The following is a 25,285-nucleotide window of genomic DNA, read 5'->3' as shown; positions in this document are numbered from 1 at the left end:
TGAGAAATAAAATATCATTTTTTAGTGATCCCGGTATATCTAATAATTAGCTCGCTACTAGACCAAAACCTGCCTCTATTGTCTGATAAAATTATCAATCACTAAAAATCCCATATTCCTTTAGTTGGATGTATCACTGCACTAGCTAGGGATTAGTGCAACATTTAAAAAAACTTTGGTAAAAATGTTTTTTTTTTCTCCTAACATTTATATGTGTCTGAAAATTTTTTATATTTATATAAATATTAGGTGAAAATATTTAAAAGAAAATCATATTTTTTTATAAATTTTTATATTTAAGTAAATATAAAAGATTTTTAAAATAAATCCTTATATGCATATGACTATGATTGTATGAAAATTTTTTAAAATTGAAATATTCAAGCGGTTTACTTTGCATTATTTTGTATATCTTAATTTATTAACATTTAAAATTAGAAAAAAAATAAAATAAAATATAACAAATTAAAATAAAAGGCAACTAATACATAGGGATGGCAAAAGTTTTCAAACCCGTCCGACCTTATCTTAAACCTAATTAATTTTTCCCAATTCTAATATTATGCAAGACGGGGATGGAAAGACTTTTTTTTTCATTTCAAATCCTCGTGATCCGTCCTCTATAGTAATATATTATTATTTTTTATTAAAAAATAATTTATTTTATACATTTAAATATAATACTTTGTCGAAAAAAAAATATAAATATACTGTTAAAATTATATTTAAAACTTATATTTGTAATTATATTTTATTTTTAATAAATAAATTTATATTATATATTAATAAATTATAATAAAAATAAAAAAGTAATAAAAAAAAACTAGTCATGTGGAAACTTGTCCCATCCCACTTTTTGGTGAGAAAGTCTCTATCCAGATCTTGAATTAGGAGGGAGCATTATCCAGTTCAAATCGAATAAATTGAATTGAACAGCCTTAATTTAGTAATTTAATTCGGTTTTTAAGATAATTCGATTTGGTTCGATTTTATATTATAAAAATTTCGGTTATTTAGGTTCAGTTTGATTTTGAAGAGAGAAAAATCGATTAAACCGAACCGAATAGTTTTATTGATTTTTAAATTGATTTATTTTTATGAAAATTTTATGAATTATATGTAATTTTTTATATATAAATTGTTTAATTTCATAAATTAATGGTTATTAGGTTCAAATCAATGTCAAAATCAGAGCAAATAACTTGAAAATCAAATCTAAATTAAAAAATAATAAAAAATGAAAACTGATTAATTTAAAACGAACCGAACCAAAATAGATTGATTCGGTTTGATTAAATTTTTCATTCATTTTGGTTCGATTCAGTTTCTAAAATATGTAATTTGATTTGTATGATTTAATTCGATTTGGTTCGGTTTGAACTGAATGCTCAACTATATCTTGAACTCTTATGGAACGGAACTCGAGAGAGCAATCTCAGCCCCAAATCCGCTGATTGTCATTCATATAGATACAAATATATGTTATAAAATAATTATATATATTAACCGAAAAATAATAAAAATAAAATATCAAAAAAAAACCTAGTTAAATTTTAGAAGAAATTTTTTTAAGAAAAGAAGGAAAAAAATATCGGCCAAGGTTTTTGAATGTTGCACTAATCTCTAGTGTAGCGATACATCCAACGAAGGAGAGAGCCGTTCGCATATGCGAACATGCTCTCTCTAGCCATACCCTTCCACAATTACGCGTGCACTAATGCTCATAGAAGTTAGAAGTTTGACACTGATTGATAAATTAAATAAGGTAGTGTCAAACACAGCCACTGGATCACCAGAGCTTTTGTGACTCAGCAAACGGTGCTGCTCTGCAAGCTCTGATTAATTATATTTTCCAACTTTGATTTCTCGAGATGTTGACCGAACCCTGTTGTAGGATGCCCCACTTTCAACACCAACTACAAAATATTAACAACATAGTTTGAATCATACTCCAACGAAAATGGTAAGTACTCCATAGCAGAAAGGAAAACTCTTATTGATAGAATTTCTATGGTTTTTTTTATTATAAATATTATTAGAAATAATAATAATATTATATATATTTTAAATTTACACCTATATAAAAAAAGAACTTTTTCATCCTTTGAGATTGAAAAATACTTTCCCACTACTTTAAATGAATATCTATATAGTGTAGAATTCTCAAATTTAGGAAATGGGTTTTCTCAACATTCAGGTAATGCCTACACATACACAATTGAGCCACACTAACTTCAAAAAATTTAACTTTCTTTGTCAAATAATGCAGATGGTGGATATGATTATGAATACAATATTTCGAGGACATGTGATATATGAATTCTATAGAAAATCAGTAACTTTTTTTTTCCAAACAGAAAATCATGATCCTCAATTCATAATTGTTTTTAGCATTTTGTAATTTTCTTTTTTTATGTGTGGTCAGAATTGTAAATTTCTTGATGTAAATTTATATTTATAATGTTAATTAAAAAATTAATATATAAATTTATTGATGTCTTATATCCAAGATAAAAATCCTAGTTTAATTTCTATCTTAGAGAAGCACCAAAATACTTTAACATTGTGTTTACTGAATAAATCCATTATTTTCTCTTTTAATTAATTATTAATTATATCGTTTGATACCTATTATATTAGACTTAGGTGTCATGGACTTGGTCATCAAAAGTGTATATATATCTATATATTTCGATTTCAATTCATTTTTTAGTGAAGAACCAGAACCGAACTAAAGTATTAAAATGACTTCGGTTCAGTATGATTCTTGTTGGTTTGATACGATTCTTCGATTCGGTTCGAATTAATAGTAAAATATAAATATATAAGATATAATAATAAATAATATATAATAAAAAAATTCAAATATTATAATAATAAAATATAATAAAATAATATATAATAGAATAATCTGTATAATAAAAAAATATATAGAATAAATATACAATAATGATAATATAATATATAATAATAATAATAATATATACTACAAAAAAAATGAGTATAGGAGACACATAAAATTGTCTCCATCCATCTAAAATTAAAAAAAAAAAATCACATTTTTCTAATAAATTATAACATTTCCATTCAAAACTAAATAATTCAAATATTCAAATAAATACCTTCAGGTGTAACAAAGTCAGACAAATTTTCTGATTGGGAGGGTGGAAGTGTTTCTTCAGACGAATCACCATGTGCAGAAGATATGCAACTTTTCAATCCAGGCGGCATCTTCCTATTATTCTTTTTACGTTTACTTACACTTGCCATCACCTAATCAAATTAAAATATGAACAAGCATTAACAAACTTAATAAAAAAAATCAATAATGTGTCGATATATCAAATTATACCTGATAAATATACAGATATAATAGGAAGAGTATGTCAAAATTAAAATATATATATATATTTAAAACCACCTTTAATCATCATCTTCTTCTTCTTCAAATTCATTATTATCATCTCCAAATTCATCTTCACTAACATCTATATTTTCTTCCTGATTATGTTCCTCATCATTTTGTTTAATTCGTTCTTGAGTTTCTTGAGCTGTTTGAATAAGAACTTCTTCAGGATCATCATCAACCCATTCAAGTCAACAATATCATCGTCATTGTCTAACGGTCTTGTTGGACGACCATGCATGTCATTTTCCTTTTCTTGGTAAACCTCATTATCATCAGCAATTTCACAAACATCATCCTGTAATTCAATAGGCATGTTATAAAGATTTCGAGGATGAGTTTTCATTACAACAAGCCAATTTGGATTTTTTGGATCCTCAACATAAAAAACTTGCTCAGCTTGACAAGCCAAAATAAAAGGCTCCTCTGTACTTAATCGAGCATTGGCTTTGATACTTGTGATTGAGTAATTATCTACTATGTAACTAGTCTCTTTATGTCGCACATCAAACCATTCACATTTAAATAATGAAATTTGATTCCTTCCTGAGTATTGTAGCTCCCACACATCCATCAAAGTTCCATAATACTCTTTGTCAGGAGAATTATTGTCTCCCCTAGACATGACACCAGAGTTTTGACTTTGTCTGATTTTTTGATGGTCTAAAGTATGAAAGCGAAACCCATTTACAATATAACCAGTATAACACTTGTAGCGTATTAAAGGACCTTTAGCTAAATGGAGTAAGTCATTAGAAATTGCTCCTTGCGCGTGTCACTCAACCACCTAGAAGTTTATAGTCAAATCATGTGGATATAGTTATTTATATTGAATTATATGAATAAAGTAATGTACTCATTAAGATCAAGCATATTGGATAAGTTCACATACATGATTAAAGAACCAGTTTGGGAATTCTGAATTATAACGTCTCATCAATTTTCGATGACTCATATTAGGCAATGAACCTTTATATTTCTTATAACAACGTTTATTTTGTAAGAAATCAAATAAGATAATATTAGGATTATAAGATTTTGTTCTTGTAAAAAAAAATGATACTTACTCAACATAAGGCCAAACTTCTTCACAATTATTAAGAATGTAAAGATGTGCCTTATGCTTCCAATCATCAGTGAGCAAGTGATACTCACCTCTTCCTAATAATCGCCCACATCTTCTAAAAATTCCCAACCCATCATTGCAACCATTCTGATCAAAGCCATCATCATTTCGTGTGAGCTGATTAAAGATGGTGTCAATTCCTACCAAATATCTTGAACAAAAAGTTAAGCACTCATTAGCAATGTAACCTTCAGCAATTGATCCATTTGGCTTTGCTTTATTCCGAACATATAATTTTAATTTATGCAAATATCTCTCGATTGGGTACATCTATCTGTATTGAACAGGTACAACAATCTTGACCTCACCTGGTAAGTGTACAACTAAATGCACCATAATGTCAAAAAAAGATAGAGGAAAAATCATCTCTAATTTGCATAATGTCAAGACAATTTGCTTCTCGATGTCATCCAATTGAGAACTATCTAAACTCTTATTGCATATATCTCGAAAGAAGGCACTTAATTGAATAAGTGGCTCAACAATATTTTTAGGAAGGAAACCTCGAATTGCAAGAGGAAGAAGTCATTGTATGAATACATGGCAATCATGACTTTTCATTCCAGAATCTTACGTTCCTTCACATTAACACACCTAGATATTTTTGACAAATAACCATCTGGAGTCTTCAGATTAGCCAACATCTTATATAAGACTTCCTTTTCATGATTAGAAAGCATATATTGTGCCATTGGGACACAAACATTGTTTCCATTCACAATTGGGTGAAGCTCGTGTATAATGCCCATACTCACCAAATCATAACGGCTATTCAAATTATCTTTCGTCTTTCCTTTGATGTTCATTACAGTTTCTAACACATTATCACACACATTCTTTTCAATGTGCATCACATCCAGATTATGCAGAATAAGAAGTGTATAATAGGGTAACTGAAAAAGGATACTCTTCTTCCTCCAATTCTCGAAACTATTTGAAGCATCATACTTCCTTTTGATACCTCTATTAAATGGCATTTGAGTGAATGTTTCAAGCTCCATTAACACCTAATCACCTAACAGTGGTTTTGGAATTGCTCTTGTCTCTCTAAAGCCATTAAAGGACTTAGAGTCCTTACGCCATTTATGACTAGGAGGCAAAAAGCTTCTATGATCCATATAGCACATTTTCTTTGAACAAGTAAGGTATTTTGCACTAGTATATTTGTGGCAAGCAGGACAAGCCTTGTAACCTTTTGTTGACCACCCTGATAAATCTCCATAAGCTGGAAAATCACTAATTATCCAAATAATGGCCGCATGCAATGTGAAGTTCTTTTTGCTATGTGCATCATAAGTCTCCACACCAACCTCCCACAACTCTTTTAATTCAGTAATTAAAGGCTGCAAAAAAATATCTATACCCATTCCTATACTATGCTCACCTGGAATAATCATTGACATCATCAAATTGGTCTGCTTCATACAAATCCAGGGCGGCAAGTTATAGGGTATAAGAATTATAGGCCAAATGCTATGTTGGGAGCTCATATTTCCAAAAGGCTAGAAACCATCAGTTGCCAATCCGAGTCTAACATTACGAGCATCACTTGCAAATGAACCATGTTGTTCATCAAAAGAATTCTATGCAAGACTATCAGCAGGGTGCCTCATAATTCCATCATCTATCTTTTTTTCCTTATGCCATCGCATATCAGATGCTACCTGACTAGACATAAGCAACTTCTGCAACCTTGGTTTTAAAGGCAAGTATCGTAGCACTTTATATGGAGTTTTTTTTTTTCTCTTACTTTTCCCTTCATCAGACTTCCACCTAGATAATCCACATATTTGACATGATGGTGCATTGGCAAATGATCCCCAATATAATGTACAATGATTCTGACAAACATCATACTTCTCATAGTGAAGGCCTAAACCACTACCGTACTTTCGAGTACTACTATATGATTCTGGCAAATTTTGCTTTTCCATTTGGAATAAGCTCCCTTAATAAACCAAGCAAATCATCAAATGATCTGTTGGTCCATCGATGAAAGCTCTTCATGTGAAGTAACTTCACTATAGCAGCCAATTTTGAGAGCTCACATTCTGGATGTAACTTTTCCTTAGCTTCCCTTAATAAATGGTAAAACATGGCAGCATCCCCTTTAGGTTCCTCTCCAATCGATGCTTCATTAGAATCAGTTCCAATGTTGACATTAGAACTGCCATATATGTCATTCACTAATCCAATCATATCATCATCGAAGTTTTGATCATCATTAACAATTGGATCATTATTGATGTCAACATCTTCATTTAGAGACTCTCCATGGAAATACCAAATGGTATAAGATTTGAGAATCCTATGCTTTAACAAATGGTACCTAACTTCAAATTTCTACTTGTAATTGACATTTCTACATTTTAAGCAAGGACATGGAATCGCATCTTCTATTGATTCATGCCTAAATGCATATGTTAGAAAACCTTTAACTCCATGAATATATCTAGGGTCCTTTCTATTCTCAATTCCCATCCAACTCTTATCAGGAGCCATATCTTTTAACAATTAAAAATAACAATGAATAACAACAAATATGATAACTAAAGCATGTAGGGAAAAAATTATATTGCATGTACAAATAGATAAAGAACAAATAGGTACTAAAAACAAGTCATTTGTAAAAATAATGCAAGTCAGGTGAGATAGCAACTCTCTTTCCTCTTTCTTTTTATTTGTTTTTTTACTTTTAGTTTATTGGGAAAATTTTGTGTTTTTACGTGGATAGTGCCTATTGATTGTACTATTCAAAAAAGATGCTGCCAATTTGAAATCACAATTAAATTGATTTAAATTGAAATGAGAATTAAATTAAAATTTAGTAAAATTAAATTGATTAAAATAATTATTAAATTAAATCATAATTAAATCAATCATGTGAATTAGATTCATGGAACACCTGTATAAAATCACCAATATTTGATGTTTTTCCTGCTATCATAAACATCAATAACTATAGAGGGATAATTCACATTTCAGTGTTACAGACAGTCCTTGAAGGAGCGGAAGCATAAAAAACATAAGTTTATATCATTGAATTCAAAAATTTTTCACCTAGGGTCACATGCATCATGCAAGATTCATTTTTATCTATTTGATTTCAATGATAAACAACAAATTAAAACTCTTTTAATATGTTTTTGGATCTACATTTGTCATTTAAGATTTTAGAATTAATCAGATTAATTCATTAGAACCGTAGATTATATCAAGAATAAGTGCACTAACCTTTTGATGCACTGCAGTGTGTTTTGCACCCTTTGGGATACGCCTTAGGACACTAGGTGTTGTCCCTCTAGCTTGTCCACACCAAGATCACTAATGACAGCCCTTGAACAACTTCTAAAGCTTTTCCAATCAATTAGAAAATCAAGTTTTGCCTTTTGAGAGATTACAGATGAAAATAGGACACTAGAAACGATTTCTAGTATTTTTAATTCAAGAAATTATTGTCTAATATCTTTGAATTGATGAGAGATGAAGAATAAGAGAAGGAGAGGCAGCCAAGGGTGGTGGCACCAAAGAGAGAACAGCAGCTTATGTTTATTTTGTTCTTTCATCCTTACATTTATATAGCTAGGTCACCACTTAAAACCCTTGCCACATGTCACCTTTTGATTAGCTCTAGATTTAATTGACCCAATCACATTGTGTCAAGTGTCAAACCTATATTTAATCTTGACTTTGATCATCTTACATGATTAAAAGATATATGACAAGCTTATGTGTAGTACCATGTGTCACCATCTCATGGTGCCACATGTCACCCTGTAAAATGACAAAAATACCCCTGTGTCTTAATTTTGAGTTCTCAACCCAAAATAATTATTTCTCTTCTTCTAATCAATTTATATCAAATATAAATTAATTAATTAATCTCTATTAATTAATTTCTCATTAATTAAATTCATATTTAAACACTTTAAATATAAATTTAACTTATACTATACATCCAATAACCTGGATTTGGTTTCAAGCCATGCTAGGGACTTTGCAATCTAATTGCAAACTAAATCTATTTAATTAATCAATTAAACTCTTTAATTAATTAATTAAATCATATTTAATTTAGTAATTACTTGTGTATGTGTGTGACTTACTAGGCTCATCACTAATTGGCAACGAGACATGATATCAACTCTTAATATCATCAGAACTCTTTCTTACCATAAATGATTTCTCTAAATCATTTTATGCACCTCATAGACGATGGTTAACACCTAGCATAGCATGCCATGGCCACCCAATTAGTAATAAGGTTTACCTTAAATGAACCTATAATCATATATTACCATGCACTAGAATCTCTCTGTTATAAAATCCCAATTCAAGCTGGAGTCATGGTTTATGTCAAACCCCATTTGCTATGAATATTATCTTATCTTTTAATTCCAGTTCTTGATTAAAAGATTTTCTCATAAGAAACTCTTTTCTGATGTCTATCTGTCCTGGCCAGGAACTTGAAACATCAAGAACAATTAAATGAACATAGGATTTTATCCCTATTTACTTAGAGGAACAGATTCCATCTTGATCAACACCTACCTCTATATATAACTAGTAGGAGCCAACACATGCCCATATACCCATACACAGTACAAGTATGAAAGCATTATCAAACTCAAACTACCTATATACAAGATATCTGTGCTATCTTAGGTCTAAAGATTATATGCACTGATATGATTTATGACAATACATTGACAAGAGTAAACTCTATGTGCTTGTCATAAATGTCACTAGTTCGGCCTACTTATCATGTATAAGTGTCTATCATGTTTGTTATATGGCATGAGACTCACCATTCCATCTTATTTATATCTCATATAAATAACTTGGGAACAAACATGATTACAATCTTTCTGGATAAGTCATGTCCTTATTGTGAAGTATCCTCGATTGTGAACCTATTTATGATACTTTGTGCTAGAAATACTGTCCCTTATATTCTTAACTACTTAAGAATAGAATTTCTAACAAAATATCAATGAACCTTTTCTATTACACATAAATATATTATGTAAACGGAAAAGTGAAAATGCCTTTTATTAATAAAACAAGTACAAGATACATACTAAATGATATGCTCTAGGCATACTACTAACAGTCCTATCATATTTGGATCAACAATCAAGATTAAATAGTCAATCTTTGAAAGAATAATCAGAGAGTAAATCCATTGTTGAATACAATTCAGGCCTAAAATCATTTTCTTTCTCATCCAAACAATTCACTGATTTACAAATCCACAAACTGAAACAACAATCATGTTAACTATACAAAGATGGCAAAATAGAATATGCAAATCCACATAGATGTTGATACACAATTTTATTTTTCAAGTCAGATGACATGTCACTTTCAAACCTTACTTCTAAGTACTTACCTTTTATACCTGAAATGCATTTTTTTTTTAAATATAGTTTACTCTGCTAGATGGAAACCAAATCTTTTAGTGCAATTCTACATGGAAAGAAATTTAATATCATTAAGACAAGGTTTCAAGATAGTGATTTGGATAAAGCTGTGTATATGGAGCAGCCTCCCAGATTTCTTGACTGTAACAAACCATCCTACATATGTAAGTTGAGGTGTTCTCTGCATGGATTAAAGCAAGTGCCTTGCCTATTGTAATAAATTTAATAATTGTTGAAGATAAACTCATTATATGACAATTTTTTTTTAAAAAAAAAAATCTATTTCATGGGAGATTATTCAGTACGTTTGGTCCATATGATTCTCACTAACAATTATACGAGTCTACTTTCTATATTTTACTTTTTATGAGTGAAGGAGCAGCATTGCTCTGGGTATATTCTAGATTTACCCTATTACACTTATCAATTAAACAATCAATGCATGGTTATGATGAGAGAGGTAAGCTCAGTTGCAATAGAATGGAAGGCGCAATCAAGTTGAGACTTAAACATGCAACTTAATAGTTATATATAATAATATATAAGTTAAAGTGCTGAAAGTAAAGAGAAAATAGTAGAGAAAGATGGACACAAGGATTGATAGAGGCTCCACTCTCTCTAGCCTACATCTACTCCGCAAAGAATCAAAAACTCTTGAGTAGTGATATATTTTCAAGGGCAAGAGATAGACCTTTGCACTAAATCTCTATTCAAGCTTCTTAGGGTGCTTGACAACCTTATATAGGTTTGCTTTTTGGATTGTAATCTCAACTCTCAATTACATAATTAAATAAGAACTAAATATGAGGGAGAAAATTTGCTAAGTAAGAATAAGAGATACTGATTTTGAGCTTAAAGAATGAAAGCACTGAAAGACTCTTAGATATCACAAGAAATAAATTGCTTTCATCAAGTCATATGTACGTCCCTTTGTAAAACTAGTCATTGGAAACCAAAAAGAGGCCCAACAGTTCAATTTTGATGGATACAAGCCGTTGGAAATGTGAAACTTTCATTATTTCAAATCTTTGAAAATTTAGCTAGTTAGGTTTGCTTATATTTTCTCAAGTGAAATTAGCAAGCTAGTTTTTGAAATTAGTTAGCTAATTTTGCTACCATCTCAAATATAAGACAAAATTAACAATTTAATTTTGTTATTATTTCTCTTTCACTTCCAAAATTTAAATTTTTATAAAATATATTAGAAAATTATTTTGACCTTTCAAAAACCTTTAAAATGTGCTTAAAATTTGGCCAAACGTTTGAATTTGAAAAATAAGAATTTGATAGTTCAAAATTGGCAGAAATTCTCTCTTATATCTCTTACATTTGCCTATGAAAAATAAAAACTAAGTACCTAATTGAGTCTTCAATGTAAATGATTTGTCTTAATCATCTTGAATCATCACATTTTTTAAATAGGTTTAAGCTTATCAAATTTTGATATGCTCCTTTTATCAAAGTCCTTTTTCAAAGTGACCTATAATTTCACTCAAATTAAGTAGTCTTGTGATGTGGGGCATGGATTTCCAAACAAGAATAGAAGAAGCAAAGGAAGCAAAAGGGTGAAAAATAGCAGAAATTCACATTTCTCTCTTTATAGCATGAGAAATTGAGTTTAGCAGCCCAATACATCTCTGAATGCAGTCCTAACATGATCCTACTTGTTTTGAGAGTGGTTTTAGTTGCCAAATTAGCTTATTTTATTTTCCGATTTCAATTAGGATTTCTATTGTATTTAAGTTTACTAAACTTCCTAATTAATGATTTCATATTCCTATTAGGGTGTTTAAACACTCTACAAATACCCCTAAAGCTATGCATTTTCAAATAAGATTTTAGATATTTTGGTAATAAAATTAACAACGGAGAATTTCTTTCTCAATTTTCACTCTCTGTGTTTTGTATTTTCAAGTTTTATGCGACATCACTTTGATACAAAAGAGTTGGTTTGATTCCATTAAATTTTGGCTATCATCAAAATTATGCTCACTAAAGCTTTAGGGCTAACAAAATGATTTAATAAAATCAATGATTTTAGACAAATTTAATGACCAATATAACACAAACATGATTGTTTTTCCTGATTTTATTATTTTAATAAAATTTCTTTTTATAAAAAAGAAATTGCTAGGAAGTTGATACTTGAAGAATTATGCGATTTAGCAATAGATTTTATATAAACAAATTACCAACGAGTGTTATTGTAATCAATCTCGTCCATTGGTCTATTTACCAATGGATTTTCTATGATTACTAACGAATAAATATGTAGAAATCTATAAAATTCTTGTAGTGAAAGACTATCAAATATATCGTTAAATATTATTGGTTTTTATACAAAATTTTCCTACCTAACATATAATGTACATATAATTAAAAAAAATTATCAATACATGTAACACATTTGTTATAATTACTATTTCGAATTACACCCGAAAATTACCTATACATCTCCTATGAAAGATCAGACCTACATAGCTTTTAAAAGTCAACCATCTAGTTAAAAAGTCAAACTCTAGTTAATTCCCACTATGATATGTACAAATTTCATGGAGTTAATATATATATATATATATATATATATATATATATATATATATGGTTTTTTTTTCCCTTCATTCTAGTAAAGTGATTGTAATATAAAATTTTAATTTGTATGAAATGAAAAAACTAACCACAATTATATAAATATGATAAATCATATCTGTAAGGAAAACCTAATTTACAGTACACATAATTCACTCCTATTCATAGTCAAAACTGAAGTGTAGTGTTTTTTTTTTTTTTCCTTCATAATTAAGCGTTCATAGATGGCACTTGCTTTAACTTGAAATCAAACCAGCTAAGGGCTTAGGATTTATTACTCATTTATTTCCAACTCAAGAACTTATCCCTAGATTAATTAACTTGAAATTTAAATTCTTTCCTCTGTTAATACTGAACAAGACAGCAGAAACCTCCATATACAAAATAAATACAGCTCGATGATAAAGAGAGGAGATCAAGACCAACAAACCCCCCCAAAAACAATAGCAAAAATGCACAAAGAAGCACTTAAAAAAAACTCCAAATCGATAAAACCCTAGCTTAGCAATGAAATCCACACCATTTATTACATACATGTCTTTCATATTTGCTCCTCAATACAACATATACTCATCTTGATAAATAAAGAGATACGATCCACATGCTTAAAGGAAAAAATTCAAGTATTATCTTAATTAAATCTCTATTTATCCTTATTTAACAAGCTACTTCTACCATAGTTCAACATTGAGAAAAAGATTCATTAAAGAAATTTCAAAAAAAAGAGATGAATAAATCATTTTCCTCCATACCTGTCCAAAATCTATGGTTTAAAATTTCCACTCAACTCCAAATTCTTATGTGAAAAGGGGCAGCAGGTTAGCATCTTCAATGTGATGAGGTTACGTGCCGATGAAAATGACTAAAGAAAAAGAACTTGGTTGGAAGAATCAGGTATAGATTGGGGTTGGTGTTGCCTTTTTTTTTTTTTTTTTTTTTCCCCTCCTCTCCCCTGTTTTCCCAATTATTCTCCCCATTTCTTTTCTTTTTTTTCTTTTGTAGAAGCTGCCGGAGGAGTGACATGGATGTGCAACTGCTGCCCTTTTTTTAACCAAATCTCATTTTGGTCCTTCAACTTTTCAAAAATCTTATTTTCTACTCTGAAATTTCTAAAACTTTTCTTTCAAATCCAAGTTCAAATTAAATTTTACCCTCAAAACTTTATAAATTTTATTTTTATTTCTAATAACAACTATATTTAATATTTTCTCAAAAATTAGGATATTACATAAGATGTTTCTAATTTTAATATTTGGAGAATAAAAATTTTTATCGTCTCCTATACTTGTACCCTTAACTCATACTTCAAGGACAAAATATATAATTATTCCCTATATTTGAGATTTTTTTTTAATTATAATAGAAAAGTCGTCCCCAATTTTAAATGGTAATTGAATTAGGGACAAAAATATATTGGTCCCCTATAATATAAAAAAAACTATGATTTGAGGACCATTAAAAAAATTGGTCTCCAAAAATTATCCCCTATACTAACTTTTTTTGTAGTGATAATATATAATATATAAAATTTAAATAAATAATTTTAAAAATTAAAATTAAAATAGAATAAAAAAAAATTCGATTAAGTTTAAGACGCTATTATAAATAGCATCCAAATAATATATACTGAAATAATATTATGTGTAGCTAAATTTTGCAAAATACTTTTTTTTTTTTTTGTAGTGTTTCAACATCAAAAATATTGTGCTAGTATCAAAATGCTACTGTAGGTAGCATCTTAATATAAAAATTATGAATTAAATACGAAACGCCAATCAATAACTCTGTACATATATATATAAAAGTCTATATCCTCCCCTTTTTGTAATTTCTCTCAAATTCATTACCGTTTAATTAATTATTTTTTTCAATGCACTCGTACGGTAAAAAAAAGCTCAAACTAAACGTATGAAATTTACAAGCTTTTTGAGAAAATCGTCGTGACTAAAAACATTCCAATATGGGAGATAATAAAACCCAGAGGATATGTTTGTTGGAATGGTTGGATGGATATTATTTGTCAACTGTTGGGTGAAGAAAAACGGACAGAAGACGCGACGGTCATGGACGAAGGAAAATTATTCATACAGCCAATTGAAAACTCAACAGTTTTAAATTTACGTTGATCAATGGTAATTGCACCCGTGAGAGTTTATAAAAAGGAGTCCTAGCTAGTTTTCAAGTCTCAAAACCCTTCAACAACCCATTCACTGCCCTAAACATGGAGCGAATGACTGATCTTGAGATCATTGTGATATCTGCAAAAGATCTCACTGATGCTAATCTCTCCTCTCAGTTGGCTGTCCATGCTGTCGTTTCAATCTCAGGCGATTCATTTGAACAAATGACCAAGACCCCTGAAGACACTGATGGCGGTGCCAATCCATCCTGGAATTAACCTGTCAAGTTCACAATCAATAAGACCGTAGCTCAGAACAACGCCCTATACCTCAAGTTCAAGCTCCGGTGTGTCCGTGCCCAAGTCCATGAAGATATCGGTGAAGTCAACATCCCAGTCAAGGAGCTCTTGGATTCCATGGAAGATGGAATCCAATCCATGCAGCGTTCTAGGTATCCGGTCAGAAAACCATCGGGTGCACTTAAAGGTACGTTGATATTTTCTTATAAGTTTGGTGACAAAATCGTCTCAGGACCTCCTCTTCCGGTGTCTGCTCCAAGTTCCTGTGGACGTGGACTTTATCTAACTCCCCCGCCGCCTACATCGTCCACTGGATCCGCACCACCACCACCTCAGCCATGGCGCGTAGACGCACCACAAACTCGGCCAGGTCCAACTGCCCGGCCCCCAACATCTGGATACGCACCACCACCAGGTCAGCCAGGGTACTACGGACCACCAGGTCAGCCATGGTGCGGCTACGCACCACAAACTTGGCCAGGTCCAACTGCCCCTCCCCCAACACCTGGATACGCACCACCACCTCAGCCATGGTACTACGCACCACCACCTCAGCCACCGTACGGCTATACACCAGCGCCTCAGGTAGGCCATGAATGCCACCCAACTCAGGGAGGATTTGGCTACCAACCAGGTGGGATAGTTGGAGAGATTGTGCCAAATGCAGTCTATGGTATTTGTGAGGCTTTAATTGACGAAACTATTTCACTTGCCCATGGTGCTGGGCATCATCATTTTGGGCATTCTGCAACTGCAAGGTATGATGATGCTGGGTAAAATGATGGTGGGTATGATAGAAGGGATGATGATAATGATGATGGCAGGTATTATACGTATTAGGAATGCTTGAGTTGTCGCCGCGGGCTGTGTTTTTTCTTAAGTTAGTAATAGACTGTGTGCTTTTAGTAGGGTATGGTTTTTCTGCAGTGTGTTTTTTAGTCACTCTTGGCTATATTTCAGCTGCTGTTGGTTCTATCTATTGTTGGAAAAATTATACAATAGTTGATTGTAATAATTGATTGCAGTGGATTCCACGTAGGTTTCACTGTGATCAATAGTTGTAATTAAATTGTTATATGTGCAATGTGCAAGGGATACACTAAATAAAAATTTCTGCTTGTGGGGCGTTTGGAGTCTTAGTTTGTTTAGCAGGTCTTTGTGTCCTCTTTTTTTTTTTCCCTGTTTTTTGGTTTTATTTTTGATTCTGATGGATTTTGTTTAATTTCCAAATTTGTATCCCTTTCTATGTTTTTGGCTGGACTTCTTTTAGCAATGAAATCTCTATTGCCTATTAAAAAGAAAAGGAATGTTTGATGATGCTGGGTGGGTGGATATTGATTTTTTTTCCTTAATTGAATGTTTTTAAAAGAATTATCTTTGAGTCTTTTTCTTTTTTTCTCCTGTTTATTGGAGTTGTTAAGGATCTGTTTGGTTTGACTGTTGAATACATAGTTGTTAGCTGATAGCTGTTATTATTAGTTAATAGCTGATAACTGATAGCTGTTTTATATTAAGTGTTTGGTAAAATTATATTTAGCTGTTGCTATTAATATGTGAAATGACTAATAAGGGTATATATCATATAATTTATTTTATTATTTAAATAAATATAAAATTATAAATTTATTACATTATATTATTTATTTTATTATTAAATTAATATATTATAATATTTAAATAAATATATAATTATTAATCTTTTATATTATATCATTTATTTTATTATTAAAATAAGAAAATAATTATTTTTTAAGATAATTAAATAATTTTAAAAATATAGATAAAATAATAAAATAATTATTATTGTTAATAGAAAATTTTATAATTAATTTTAAGTTTTTGGATATAAATAAATATTTTATATTTTATGTTATTAATAAAAAATATTTTAACAAAGTTGAAATCCGTTAATTAAAATGTTAACATTACAAATAAAAAAAATAAAAATATTAATAATATTAATTTTCAAATTAAATAAAAAAAGATAATATGATCAAAATAAAAAATAAAATCAAATTAGCTATCAGCTGATGAGAAACAGCTCTAAAAATATAGCTGATACAAACTGCAGCTGATAGCTATGCCCATCAATTATCAGCTTTATTTTTTTAAGCTTGTCAAAAACTACAATTTACCTATTTGAGTGTTATCAGCTATCAGCTGCACCCAACAGATAAACCAAAGACCCCCTAAGTAAATACTACTGATGGTATATTCCAAAGTTATTATTATTATTATTATTAGATCAAGCCGATACATAACAAGAATACATGCTGTCTATTTTTTGTTGAACTGAATCAAGATTTGCCTATATATATAAAATTGTAGCCTTTATACGGTTTAATTTAGACTCTGATCAACATCTCGTGTGTATATAAAATTGTGCCTGCTGCCTTGCAGAGAAAGGCCTTGATAATGTAGCCGCTCTCCGAACGTGAGATCACCATATTGTTTTCCTTGTTATTGGATTCTAATTGTTGTCAAAAGAGTTCTTGAATCTTCAAACAAAGGAAATCCTTTTATATATATGTACGTTGACGCTCACAAGAATTCTATTCTTTAACATACTCTCTTTAATGTAGCCATTTGGCCCTCCAGATTCCAGCATTTGACGACGCTGAATATGTCACTCTTTTTGGTGAGAAAATTTTCTATTATTTAGAGTTTTTCATGTTGGCTAAGTCATCCATAAATGCATATGGTGCATTTGGTTCGAATTTTCATAAATGAATTACTAACTAGATTTACACCTGCTCGATCGTTGCCGCAGGCCAATAAAAAGGCAAGAAATATATATACTGTTGGGCTTTGCCATAATAAAACATAAAAGGTAAGAAAAATACCTTGAGTAGTATGATCATTACTTCCCATGAATTGATGGAAATTCTTGAACTAACATAAAAACTGCACAAAGATGAAAAATATTACAAAGAACATGGAATTGTACAGAGTGTTTCTGCTGATATGTATAAATATATAGAGGAAAATGAAAATGCAGAAGATTTTTACAATTTCTCATGAAGATCTACACATTCTGCAAAATGCCATCAAATTAATTGCTGTTAAGATGGTGATTCCCAAGGCAAGGATTCAATCATTCTTGTTTGCTTCAAGGCCAACTTCAAAATAGAAATTCCAATCTTCAAATCTCTGGCCACAAATATATCAAATATAAAGCAGAATCCTCTTGCATAAAGCACAAAGGTTTTTGCTAGTTACCCTCAATTAGGGTATCAATGCCATTCACATGAAATCCATTATCCAATACCAATAGTAAACATCAAGATACAGATAACAGTCCATTAAAAAATGACCATACACAATCAAAAGCTCCTGTTCATTTCTCAAACATACAAACGTTTTATCATGTCACACAGCACCCACCCTAGCTTATAATGTAAACGAAGCTGCTCCATCTTTACAAATAGTGATAATTTGTAAGAGCATATCACCTAGAAGACTCCAGTCCATTGATTGAACTGCAATAGAAACTAAAGCAGGGTTCCATTTGCATTTTACACAGAGGTCGAAAAATGTTGTATTGCATCTCTATAGTGAAACTTTCATAAAGGTAGCAAAGACAACAAATCAGAAAGATGAAGAGAGAAACCCAGCAACACTAAGCTATAAATATCAAAATTTATTTCATATGAGATTTTCTAAATGGGACTTTCATTATGATGATAGAAACTGAATCAATGCTTATAAATTAAATTTACTGTTAATCAAAACTTACTTACATCAGGAATTGTTGTCAAACTTTACGTTGCCTGATACTTAAACTTTCTATCAATAGATTAATCAAATAATATTTGGAACTAAATAATTAGTCAACCATTAAACATATAAGTGTTCTGTTTGATTCCAGAGAAAAGCATGGGAAAAATCTTGTTTTTTATAGAGTTTTCTTAGCAATCAAATAATCTTTAAAAGAATAAAAATATAAACAAATTGAAATCCACATATTAAAGTAAAAAATTAAATTGATATTATATATTACTTATTAGATTAAATATAAATATAACTTTTTATAAAAATAATAATTTAATTCAAAATACAAGAATGTCTAAATAAATAAATATTTTATTTATAAATTTAATTGAATTAATATAAAAATTAATATACATTTTAATGTAAATATTATGTATAATATAAATAAAATAATTATAAATTATTTAATACACTAAAATAATTTGATTCAAACCTAATTTGATTCCACAAGTGTAGGCTCAAATTAATGTGAGCCCAACGAAGAATCGGTGTGGGACTTGGGAGGACTGGGACTTATCTGATAATAATATATAGGCGCATAAAATTGGGCTTCGACTCTGAAAGCCCTTTTCAGCCCGTTCAGGGTTAGATAGAGCTGTTATTAAGCTGAATATGTCTGAAAACCCTAGAAATGCAAAGCTGAGAAATTTTGTTGCTGCGTCTCGCTCAATTCCTCCGCTGATTTTTCCTCCGGTCATCTCAAAGCATGAAGATGAGGCCTCTAGATGAGACCGAAGTGGATGCTGTTTTCAGGAAGCTACACTCTTTCACCAGCAACAATCTTAAGAACATCGTTGAGAGCCCTTCCCATGAAGGACCTGACCCCAATCCTGGTCGCTATTACTTCAGGCTTTGTTTGGATAGGTGAAGAAAGGTTTAGTAAAGTAAGTATGATAAGGTAAAGTATGGTAAAATAAAGCAAAGAAGAAAAATAAAGTAAAATAAAATAAATTAAGGTTTAATAGCATTGTTTTGTTTGGAGGGAAGGAATTGAAAATAAGATTAAATATAAATAATATAAATATATCTTTTTTATAAAATAATTAGATTCATTTATTTCCTATCAATTTATTCATTTTTCTTGATTCTATTTTTAATATTTATGTAAGTTAAGAACATCAAAATTGTTGACTTTCATTTTTTTTATTGTAGTTGAATAAATAAGATATCATTTGATTAAAGTAAATAATATCCAATAAAATTATATAATTTTTGAAGGTTGCATCTAATTATACTAGTGTGAGAGTGTGAGTATTCTTTACAACGAAAACAACATATAATAATATAATATATAGTCGCTCTAATAATCTTACCATAAGCCCAAACTCTGACATAATAATCTCTCTCTCTTCTTATCTATATCTATGCATTTTTTTTTTAAGTTAAATATGTTGATAGTTGATAAAATGTCATTTAATCAGTATAAATTTTCTGTAATTTGTTAGCAGGATATGGAATTGCTTGAATGTACTAGATAGTCAAGAAAACAAAACATAAAAAAAAATAAGGGTAATTTTGAATTTTTAGAAATTAAAAAAAGGTAATATAAAAATATAAAATATAAAAATTTCAGCCCTTCAATCCACGAAATTGGTGGGTTGAAAAATGCAAGGATTTGGGAAATAACAACAAAAAAAATCTCTCATACATACTCTCATCCCAATCAACCTAAAAATCTCCTAAAACATTACTTTATTTTACCCTCAAAACCCCTCCATCCAAACAATGCCTCAGGCTCCACAAGAACAAGGTCATTCTATGTTAGCAAGTCCTTGGTGAAGCGAGCCACAAACATAAGCTGTAAGAATTTCCACTCGGCACTTGCAAATTCACGCATGGAGGCAACTTTCACTTGATGATTCAGGAAGATTTAGGCATTGAATCTACTAGCTGCAAATGCCAAACACAAAGTTTGGCTAAAACCAACATCGAAAATGTCATTTCTTTATGGGAATCATGTGTTGAAAGGTGGATTGGGGAGGATTACTGACAGTATTTCGACCCAGGATTGCAGGAAGTTGGATCTTAATGGAATAGCGGTGCATCACCGGACGAATATTGGTGAATATTTGGGAATGGAGGATGAACTTTGATAGAATTGAGGTTCTTTCTGGGGTTTTGGGAAGGTTTTTGGGATATGGGTCGGTGTTGATGGTATAGACATGCTAGTTACTGTAAGTGTGTCTTATATAATTTTGAGTAATATGAGGTTGTTCTTATGGTTTTCTGGAAATTTAATGAACTTGGTTTTCACGTATTTGTTCTTCAATTGTGTGTTTATGTGAATTTCGTCAACATGCATGAAGTTATTTGCTCAATCCATACATAATTAAATGGTCACGTACAAATTCACTAGAGCATCAATTAAGCTTTCGTTGAGTTGTCAACTTGCCACTGGTTGAAAATGTACGTGTGTGTGTGTTTTTTTTAATGTGTTTATTAGTAGCATATTTTTCTCCTTCTCTCAAGAAATCAAGTTCTCTACAAATGGTTTGAAACTTATAGTTTATGTCATGCTAGCTTAATTAATGCTTTATCTTTACGTTATACAAAGTTTTAAGTTTCCCTGTGAACGCATGTACACATTATACTTTATATAATCTAATCTCCATCACCATGTTTTGATTTCTCATGCTTTATGCTTGAGTTGCTTATTGTCCATTGCAATGTTCTCGTAGTTATATGATGCATGCATTTCATATCATTGTTTAGGTATAATTTTACAATTAATTTATCTTTGTTTATAGCTTTTATAGTAAATATTAGCCTTTATTTAGTTAATTTTACCATTTTATACTTTTTAGTCTAATTTATAGAATTTATTTATTTTATATGTTAAAATATACAAAATTTTGGTGATATTTTGATCAGAGCAGCCATTTGGAAGAAATCAAAGCTGAATTGCAAAGTTTTCAAGAAAAAAATTAGGAATTGAGTTTTAAAAAAACAGAAAGGTAAACAACTTATAATACAACTTGTGTAACTTATGTCGCAGTTGTGTCGCAGTTAGCAATCTCAGGCCGAAAGCTGTGCAAACTTGGACACAATCTCATTTAGCCTGTGTTGATGCATATGATGAATTTCAGAATTTTGTTCAGAAAGTTGCACAACTTGCAACACAAGTGCAACACAACCCAATTCAGCTTGTATCATTTTAATAAAAATGTTGACGTGACATTTTTTGTTATCTGACTTAATACATCATATTTTCTTCGAAATTTTCTGTCTTTTAACCCATTTTTAGGGCAGATCCGTGAGGGATATAAAACATATTTTTTTCTTTCTTACCCAAAAAGGAGAAAACTAAGGATTTTTGCTAGAATGTAAGGAAGAGAAAGGAGCATCTTAGATTGGGTTGCAGTGAGAGGATGTCTTCTCCAGCGTTACAGCAGCTAACTCTTTATCATTTTTATAGAGTTTTTCTTTCCCTTAGCTTAGATTTTCATTTCTTTTTCATTTCTCTGCTTGGGCTTGTCTTGAAACTATGATTTGTAAGTAGAACTTTGAGATTTTAGGGATGGATATATAAATATTACCTTGTATTGTGGTTTTTGAATTGATTTAGCTACTTAATGAGATTTGCTGCATTTTTAATTTATTGCTTGTACGCCTATTATCTTGCTTGATGAAAGTACCCTCATTAAGTTAAGTTTTAAACTTTACAGATGGACTGAAAAGTGAATGTTTAGGATAGATAATCTTGCAATAAACTTGGTTTTCTTAGTGTTAGAAATAAGTTAAGAAGATTAAGAGGACTTTTATAATCAATTAAAGCTTTAAATGAGTTTTTATTAGATTTGAAATACCTTGAAAACAATGTTTGATTTGATGAAAATCAACTTTGAAATGCTTGAGAGAGGTTTTAAAGAATTAAGAATTGATTTCCTTTAAAAATTGCAAATCTCATGTGTTTGGCTAAAATTGGAGATAGACCACATGCAAGTAATATTGAAAAACCTTATCTCTAGAATCACTTTAATTCTTATTAAAGTTAGATTTAAATCATCCCAAATTTGTACTTAGTAATTTCATCTTAAGTTTTAGTCATTTAATTTAATTAGTTTAATTAATTATTTAATTTATTTTAAATTCCTCAAATATTAGTTTTATTTTCAATTTCATTTTTAATATCTTTAAATTTTGACGTTCTAATTAACTTATTTCTTTAATTTCAATTTGAACATAATTTTTTATAAGAATGATATTTTTAAAATTATACTATATTGATCCGTACACTTGCAGAAACTATTTCATAGCACACCATTATACTGACACAAATATATTGACCTCTGCACCTGTTAGCGTGTCTTTATACTTGAATGCTTGTACTTTTGGCACTGTTTTCCTGAGCTGCATTTCTTACAGGAAGCAACTGGAAACATATCAGGTGTGGAATTGTGTTGTTTCAGTGATGCTGTCCACCCTGGAGTTTGGGATTGGATTCCTTTGGATTTTATGTTTCATATACTTAATATGACGAGAGCTAGAGTCCATCTCGACTGTTAATTCACATGGATTCTATCATCATTTAATACATAAGAAATCCGGGTACTAATAATTTCCCCAATATATTAACGTATTTTTTGGGGCAATGAAGAGAATTCTTAAGAAAAATGGATTGAATCTAAGAGCGCCTAGAATCTTATAAAGATCATGTTAACCTCAATGTGAGATATTAGTAAAAAAAGCTCGTGTATACATTGGAATCAATTATTTAGTTTTGAGTTATCAATGCCCACCCGCTGCAATTATATATCAGTTCTACATGTTGTAATAAGGCTTCTGCGATAGAGAAATCATCAACTGAACTGGTAAGTGTAAACAAAAATTGTTTGATGATTGATAGCTCATATTTCAAAAGGAAAGTTATAGTGTAAAAAAGTTTTGCGCATCCAGGGAATCGAACCCTGGTCAGTACCGTGGGAGGGTACTATGATACCACTACACCAGATGCGCTTCTGTTTACGTTCTTCAAGATAATATTATATAAATAAATTGGGCCTAAGACTGGGCCTCACCACCCGCTTCTCAATTCCATTCCAACCTAAGCAATACCCTAAATGAAAAACGAGCCCTTTTTCTTCCCCTAACATAAAAGATTGAGCCAACAAGGCATGTGCTAATTGCTAAAGGATTATAGTAAAAGATTAAAGGGCAGGTGTTCAAATTAGAGATAGGGAATCAAATGTTCTACATGGTTAATTGTTGATGTAATAACATTTTAATTAAGATTTGCATATCAAATTGTGTATTCTAACTAATTATGTTTGATAAGTTATTTATCCAACTTAGAAAACATTTTTATGTCGTTTTTTTTTATTGAGATCTTTTTACTTTAAAAACCTCTACCTTACTCCCAAAAACTTTCTCCCAAACATGTTGGTAGATAGAGAGAATTGATCCTACATTCCAAATCTTTTGTACTTTATTCTCATGTAACAGTCATTGAATCTCCTTTTAATCAAAGTTAGGCATAAACTTGATGGTAGATAATAAAATCATCTAAAAATCTAGCTTTAACTTTATTCCCTACAGGGCCAATTGATCTACAAGAAAAAAGTTTGGCATTTGATTTCTGCATAAGTACCATTAGAATTGAAAAGTAAAAATATGCATTCCATGTTTTAATACACCTAATTGGGTTTTCTTATTCTAAAACAAGTATAGTATTGGTGGAGAATAATTTCATGCACAAGAGAGACAAGGGGTCATACGTAATTAATTTAGGTTGAAGATACTCAAAATTAATCTGTGACTAAGATGGATATAATTGTCCAAAAAGCCACTTCGAGAAAGAATTTTTCCCTTTGATTTGTATACAATTATCACTAAGTATAGCCATTGGCCTCTTTTGGCCTAGCTAGTGGGATCCAATTGCCTAAACACAATATAGATTATAGCATTCAAGAATTGCATACAAGGGATGAGAGCATATAAAAACCCTAGTTAGCTATATATGTTGCTAAAATTTACCATTCAAGAGGAAACAAAAACAAATGTGCTTTAGTGATTAAGATGGATCAGTGCAATAACATATTGGTTGGTAAATTATAGAACTTTGAATTTTGGTGTTTGATTTGTGAGGGACATGGGACGATCACATTCACATGGGCATGTACGTAGCATTGTGTTATGAGTGAGAGAGCTTTTTCACCCTATGTGGAGCCTAGAATCATTCTCACCTGTGATTTTTAAGGGTTAAATTGCGTATGAGAAAGGTTGATTTGGATATTGGGGACTACCCAAAAAAGATTCAAGACAAAAAAAAAAATTAATACTAGAAAGCTGATGTGGCATGTCGACCAATCACAGAGAAGATTGGTGGTATTTGGACTCATCGCTATCCCAAGTGGACATCAACTATGAGGTGAAAATTGTCCCTCTTTGCCACCTCATAATATTCATGTAACTATCCACATCAAAGTTTCCAATCTAGCTATTCCTTCCATGACTAATTAATCCATGTTTTCTACATGTTTAGAATTCAACTATATTATCAATAAAATATTAATTATACCTCAGTGTTTTCCGAATCTATCGATCCATGTCCT

The 25,285-nt window shown here is 30.5% G+C and overlaps 1 non-coding gene and 2 pseudogenes across 1 annotated transcript; 2 read left to right on the top strand and 1 right to left on the bottom strand.

Annotated features, from left to right (window-relative positions):
• Positions 1-14,765: 14,765 nt before the first annotated feature.
• On the top strand, positions 14,766-15,871 carry LOC131168881 (protein SRC2-like; annotated as a pseudogene).
• A 3,513-nt stretch (positions 15,872-19,384) lies between these two features.
• Positions 19,385-22,200, top strand: LOC110642861 (uncharacterized; annotated as a pseudogene).
• A 1,419-nt stretch (positions 22,201-23,619) lies between these two features.
• TRNAG-CCC (transfer RNA glycine (anticodon CCC)) lies at positions 23,620-23,690 on the bottom strand. The gene has a single exon. It is a non-coding gene; the product is annotated as a tRNA-Gly (tRNA).
• Positions 23,691-25,285: the final 1,595 nt, after the last annotated feature.

The sequence above is a fragment of the Hevea brasiliensis genome, chromosome 4 (assembly GCF_030052815.1).
Source record: "Hevea brasiliensis isolate MT/VB/25A 57/8 chromosome 4, ASM3005281v1, whole genome shotgun sequence".
In the NCBI taxonomy this organism is placed as follows: domain Eukaryota; kingdom Viridiplantae; phylum Streptophyta; class Magnoliopsida; order Malpighiales; family Euphorbiaceae; genus Hevea; species Hevea brasiliensis.
This window is presented reverse-complemented; position numbering and strand designations above follow the sequence as displayed.